Source organism: Micropterus dolomieu, linkage group LG01, assembly GCF_021292245.1.
Source record: "Micropterus dolomieu isolate WLL.071019.BEF.003 ecotype Adirondacks linkage group LG01, ASM2129224v1, whole genome shotgun sequence".
Classification (NCBI taxonomy): Eukaryota; Metazoa; Chordata; class Actinopteri; order Centrarchiformes; family Centrarchidae; genus Micropterus; species Micropterus dolomieu.
The window spans coordinates 48,647,259-48,654,004 of NC_060150.1; the positions used below are offsets into that span (position 1 = coordinate 48,647,259).

At 49.2% G+C, this 6,746-nt stretch overlaps 1 protein-coding gene and 1 long non-coding RNA gene across 2 annotated transcripts in view; one reads left to right on the forward strand and one right to left on the reverse strand.

The window, feature by feature from the left end:
• LOC123968672 overlaps window positions 1-3,260 on the reverse strand; it is a 95,197-nt gene extending 91,937 nt beyond the window's left edge. Inside the window, exons 1-2 of the long non-coding RNA XR_006824515.1 lie at window positions 3,063-3,260; window positions 116-278 (exon numbers count right to left, since the gene is read on the reverse strand). This is a non-coding gene — a long non-coding RNA (uncharacterized LOC123968672). The remainder of the gene's footprint in view (window positions 1-115; window positions 279-3,062) is intronic.
• The window catches only part of LOC123968058 (NACHT, LRR and PYD domains-containing protein 12-like), a gene marked incomplete at its 3' end in the record, with an annotated part of 261,415 nt that overhangs the window by 132,415 nt on the left and 122,254 nt on the right, over window positions 1-6,746 (forward strand). The gene's annotated exons all lie outside the window — the stretch shown is intronic.

The window sequence follows — 6,746 nt, forward strand, 5'->3', positions numbered from 1 at the left end:
CCCCTCTCTCCCTCTCTCTTTCTCTCCCTCACCCCCCCTCCCTCCCTCTCCCCCTCTCTCACGCCGCCTCCTGACCTTTGACCTCCCTGTGCAGAAGGTACTGAGGATCCCCTACCTGGTCCGGACCTGATCGTCCTGATGTGAAGGTCCAGTCACAATGTTCCTCTTTAAATGAACCAGACCAGGTTGCCGCCGTGCGGCGCTGCTGCCGAACGCTCAGCGCTGGAAAGTGTTCAGTCAGTCACGTAGACAGAAACACACAGTTCTCGTACTCGTGGCTGAAAGACAACAATGATCGTTTTCCTTTCAGCAGTCCGGCCCTCAGTGTGGTCTGACAGGCTGGTCGGGCTGATAGAACACATGGGTTTATCCCACAGCTGCTACATGTTACACGTTTCAGCCTCTATTGTTTTCTATTCAAACTGCCTCTGAGTTCTCACGAATCTATGATGTTTCACAAGCTAAAAAAACTGCTTAAGAGTTTATTTCTGAGTATAATAATATTCGTAAACAGTCACTGTTCCCAGAAGACGGATCTACGAACCTCTGTCGAAAAAAAAACTTCATCCGTCTGATGTGTTTAAAGTGAAACTCTGACGACTGATTCAAACGTTGGTTAGGTGAGAGAGGGGAAGCACATCATCATCATCAGGCTCGCCTTTCCAACTCGGTGGAAACCGCAGCGAGACCACCAGACCGGTGGACCAGGGCCCGCCTCCGTCCAGAACGCGGACTCCGCGGCTACACAAAGCACTTTAAATCAGCTGCTAAAGAAAACATTCATCTGGCGCTTGGAGGAATTGTTTTGTGTTTGCCGCAGCAGAGAGGTTGTTCAGATGCATCAACAGCAGCAGCTCAGTTCTCCTTGAGGCTTTAAAGCCAGTTGCATCCCGGATCAGTCCGATCCTACGCGCTCATGTGGACTTTCAACCAGAAATAAGTTCATAAGCTAATTTATTAAGAATCCACTGCTCTGTTTCTGGAGTCGGCCCGGTGGAAGTGCATGTGGAACATAAACTTATACAACTTATACTTAATACAGTAATTAACATGCGGAGCAGATCGGGCCCCACTGCGCCTTAAACCGACCTACAGCTCCGTTCAGGTGCAGGTTCTGAATTCAAATTCACCGAAGCTACACTTTGGCCCGTGAAAACGTGTGTGAACCCCCGTGAGCGGACAGACCCCTGAGGGCCCGCTGCAGACGGAGTGACCTTCCTGCGCGGGGCCGATGGCGAGCTGCAAGCCTCACAGCTGTGTTGTGTTATTGTTCCTGACCTTCACACACTCTTCCTTCAGCCCGCCGACCCTGGACAACCCGAACCTCTCTGCCGGTCTTCAGCTCCACAGTGACCGTGAACGCTGGAGCACATAAATCAGGTTCTGCACGCGTCTACATGTGCACGCCTCAAAATCCAGCAGGCGGATCGTCGTGATGTTCGTCGGGTTCTGCTGGACCCAGCTGGACCGCCAGCTCACGGGGGCCAGTGGCTCTGATGGAGCTGGGCTAGCAGTTTCCCCCTGCTTCCAGTGTTTGTGCTAAGCTAGGCTAAACGCGTCACGCTGGGGGTCCTTTAGGGTCACTCACCAGACTCCACCGTCGCGCTCCAAGAGCATTGTGGGTCATAAAAAACTGCACGGTTCCCATGAGCCTTTGCGCCAGGAAGCGGCGTCTGGACGAGCCTCAGCTGTGTGTGTTATGTATATTTCAGTGTGTGGATGAGTGTGTGTGTCGTCTGAAGTGCTGCCACAGGCGGACGGGCGTGTTCTGTTTACAATGCACCATGGGAAACTAGGGGCGTGATGCTATCAGTGTGTGTGTGTGTGTGATCTCTTCAGCCAGCAGCAGCTGTGTGTGCAGAGAAATGTCAGGCTGCGGGCGTGGACGCATGAGAGAATCCTTCTCTCTCTCTCTTTGTTCCTCTACACGGAGGCGGCCGCCATCTTTACCACCAACCTGCTCCGACGCCGCGGCCCGCTTACAGAAATATCGGATCACCCAGTTACTGTGAGCGGCCGACTCTGTTTACGCTGCGTTAACGCCACGTTATGAAACGCAGATGTGGAATCACATGAGGTCAGCGGAGTGCAGACGGAGGAGCGGCGCAGTCAGATGTTTCCTTCTGGACGACGGCGTCTCTTCTTGGAATGGAGCAGGGAATCCCCAGAACGCCCCGATGAAAACTCACGGCTGCCAAGCAAAGTGGAAAGAAGCTCCAGTCTGTGTGAATCAAAGACAACAACATTCCCTCTGTTCAAGTGTTCCTGCTTCACAGCGAGGGCGGACCGTGACGCCGCCGTCCATCAGTGCATCACAGAAACAACAGATGAATACAATGCTTCACCGTTATTCATGCTAATGAAGCTAATGAAGCTAATGAAGCTAATGAAGCTAATGAAGCTCAGACTCTTCATGTATGACGGTTTAGTCTTTTGTTCAGCTGTCTGCATGTCCACTCACAGAAAATGGTCAATTAGAAAAGAATAGAAAACCCAGAGCTGCAGGAGTTTCCCACTTCTGTCCGAGCCTCCTTCATGTCTCAGATTTATTTAGGAGGATGTAACGTAAGCTTCTCTTACTCTTACGTTTCCTGCTCAACTTAAGGTGGAAATGTCTTCGCTGATAAAAAGAGAAACAAAGAATAGGAAAGAACTCAGTTACGCTTTCTTCTCTTTTTAAACTGCACTGCATGTTTTTTTAGTGTGCAAATAAACTTTTCTCAAAGCGTTTTCATTTATTTAACATGTCTTGGTTCAGAACATCCCAGCGTCAGCAACACCTGTGTGTTCAGACCCCTTGGCTTCGCTTTTCAGTGCCCTTGGTACACTTCAGCATCGACGTTTAGGCCCCCGCGGCAACATGTGCAACATCCGGTTAGACTTTCAAAATAAAAGGTTGCAAAACATCAGCATTTTGAAACGGGACGTTGCTAAAGTTGTGAAATGTTGCAGTTTGGTGAGGTTTAGGAAGAGATCATGGTTTGAGTTAAAATAACTACGTACGTCAGTTAACTTATGTAAATAAAGTGACTTACGTAACTTATGCAATTCACAGAACCTACCTAACTGAGGAGGACAAGAAAAACATCCAGCGTTCAGTGACATGAAGCCCGGTCTCCTGGTTGAAAGTGCAGGTTCTGGCCACCAATGAGAGCGGAGCGTTCAGCAGCAGGAGGATCTGAACACACGAGGCGACTGTGAGTCCTCACACACCGGCTGAGTGATGTGTTATTGGATTGGCTGAGGCGCAGACAGGTGCGCTCCGGATCATAAATCAGCCGAGGCCTCTAATTGGCCGGTTGTAGACCTGAGGGGCTCCCTAATTGGTCAGCTATAAATCCTGACTGTCAGCAAGTCCCACCTCCAAGAGAGGAACCACGGGGCCGTTAAATCAGCGCACACACATGTGAAACTCTGTGTGTTTACAATGCTGAACGAGGTCTGGTGTGTGTGTGTGTTTACTCTCCTGCAGGGCCGGCGGGTTCTCGATGGCGGTCAAACTGTCACCACCCGTCGACCTGGCGTTCCTCTGCTCGCACAAACACTTCCTCTGGGCGCACGAGCTGGATGTGAATCATCAGCTGCGGAAACGTTAAAATTACTTTACACCCACGTAAACAAAAACATTTTCCACAAACACACACGCGCACGCTCGCAGGTGTGTAGGCGTTAACGAGGACGTCCTCGTCGCTCACGCGGCGTCCACAGCTGTCATCGGGCTAATTTACAGGCAGTAAACACAGCAGAACGAGCGCTGCGGCGGCCATGTTGGAGGTCCTCTGAGCATCTTTATTCTGGTGTAAACGGTCTGAGCTCCAAGCCCACCGGTTCCTGCTGAAGACGTCAAGCTGTACAGGAAGTTCTCTTTTTATTGTGAGACATAAACATAAAGAACTTTTTTCTGCAGGAAGGACGTCCACTCTGTCCTCTGCGTCCTGTCTCTGTTCTGTTGTTTCTGCGGATTATCAAATATTAGATCTGTTGATGGGTCGATGACGGACGAACGGAAATGTTTGAAATAAGGACAAAGAAGAAGAAGGACGGGTCATCGCAAACATGACCGACTGTTACTGGATTATTGTTTATTGATGTGTTTTGCTGATGAAACGTCCTTCCGGGTCTGTGACGGCGCCGTTATGGACAAATGAGATATTTCTAATCATTAAATTGCCTCTTTGTTTTGTGTCGAGCAGGAAACAGGTTGATTTTAATCTGGTAGATGTGTTTCTTGCACGTGGCTGCTTGCAGATCAGCCAAAGCTGTTTCACAGTGCTGGCAGACACAGAGAGACACAAACATGGGGAAACAAATCCAGACATAGGAACTAATGTAACAGAATAACAGCAGATGGAAATGCGGTCCAGCAGAACCGGCTCGACGGGGAACCACGGTGCCCTGCGTTAACTGCTGAGGGTGGAAACAGTTTGCATCCGTTGTTGTTCACAGTTTCTCCGGGTGGTTTGAGCCGAGCGGACATCTCCTTAACAGATTGTTCCGGGTCGCCTGGTGTTTGTTCGGGAACACCGGTAAGTTGTCCCTCATGCTGCGTCGCTGTAGGTCCAGAATGCCGTGTGTTCTGCTGTAGCGGAGCTGAGCCGGGGGATGAGTTGTTTCCTCTGCTAAGTGTTTTGATTTGGTCCTGACTGGACTCCAGGCTGTGGCGCAGTGCCTGGAACTCCCCGTGTAGTACTTTTATTAGTGCGATTCTGGCGTCGAGTCCGATTAGTTTGCTTTCAACACGTTAGAAGGTCGCTCACCTCTGGGCGGCGTGGAGGCTTTGGGGATGTGGACGGGGTCGTACCTGGACTGAAGAGGGTAGAATTGTTTTGTCCTTTTTCATGTTGAAGTGCTCCTCCATGGATTCTTCCAGGTGTTCCAGGTCGCCTGATGCTGCAGTCCGGTTTGGGGCTGAGAACAGTGTGTTATTTTCGATCAGTAGTCGAGCAGCTGGGGGCCTCCATCTTGAATCTCCGTCCCGTGAGCGTAGCGTTCACAGTCCCACTGGTCCTCTGCAAAATGTGTTTTCATTTTCTTAAATCTGCTGCACACTGTGCACACTTTCTGAGTGCTGAACATTGATGTGCTCGGCCATCTGTGGCCACTTATCAGAAGCTCGGTGGTTCGATCCCCCAGCTTGGACAAGACACTGAACCCCAAATTGCTTCTGTGTGTGTGAACGGTGGCGTAGCGGGCTTTTTTTTAGGGGTGTAACAGTGCATGTATTCGGAACAGTGCACGTGGCACTGAATTCAGTTATTAATGTCTAATATCAGCCTTGTTTTGTGTGGAACATGCGTAAATTCTGACTTTCCACACGGACATATTAAGTGGCGGACCAAATCTCTGCCTTGCGGCGCTACACAGGCGCTACTCTCGCTAACCAGTGAGTTAAGCATCACGGGACAGTGCAGAGAAGCCAGAGCTGTAAGACCCTCCTTATTTGTTCAGGTCTTCTGTTTGTGAACACTTCGGTTCCCAGTGAAGCACAACAACGGACAAGTCGATCAGACGAAAGCAGCGGGCGACTTTTCTCAGCAGTGAAACCTGCTAATTCACTAATAGTAACACACGAAGGAGAACGTCACTGCAACAAGGGAGAAAAACGAGCACTGTGCAAACGCCTTTCAGCTTTTAAACAGACTTTTTAAATGAGCAGGCCTTCAAGCTGGGATTGATGACGCTCATAGACGGATTAACAGAAGAAGAAGAATGCTGCACTGTAATCCATGTTATTCATCAGCTATATGTGGTGTTGTTTTGAGAATATTTTAGTTAGTGGAGAACTTGGTAGTAGTTTGCAGCAAAATTTTATTTCTTGTTCAGTTTTATTATTTTATATAATTTATTTGTTATGTCCAATTTGTTACAAAAGTTCATAATAAACAAGCAGCAATTTAATGTTTGCATTTGTTCCCTTACTGTACCGAAAATATACCGAACCGTGACTTCAAAACCGAGGTCCAGAACCCAGATGTTTGTGTTACGAGCTGCCGTCATCTGGAGTGAAACGTTTCCTTCCCTCCTCCTGGTTCACTGTCTCCAGCTCCGGTGTGCAGGACTAATCGTGTTTTGTTCCATTCACTCGACGGGGGCGCTCGGATGCGACTAACTCGTTTCATTTTGCGTTGACCTGCCTCACAGTGTTGACCTTGTGTGTCCGCCCCGTGATCCAGTTAGTTACTTCGTCCTCGGCCTGTGCTACACGCTCCCACCGAGTTTCATGGTGATCAGTTTTACCGTAGTCCTGCTGACAAACCGCGCAGGGAACGCGACCTCCTGTGGGGATTAATGATGTTGGTGACTTCATTTGATGGCGCCTATCCATCAAATGAATTCTGACTTACGTTGGCGGTCCTTTGTGATTTCCCTGAAAATCGGCGTTTCCTGATCTGAGGCCCGTATCAGCAAGACGATCAGGACAAAGGCTCGTCAGCTGACTGGCTAACGAGACAGTAGATTATTTAAAGGTGTCCTTTCTACTCCGACGCAGAGCTTCAGTAAAGCTGGACGGTGACACACGGACGCTCAGCTGCTCTGTACTGCAGGAAACTGTCTGCAGCTCTTTAAAACATGTCTCACCATAAAAGACCATCATTTATTACCTTGCTTTAATGTGAATCTGAGATATTTCATCGGATTTATGATTAAAAGGGAAAATAAGAGACTTGATCTCAGCTGAAGGAGCTGAGGGGTTGCTGGTTTGAGTCCAGAGTGAAACCTCTTCGCTGTCACGCTGCTGCTTCGTC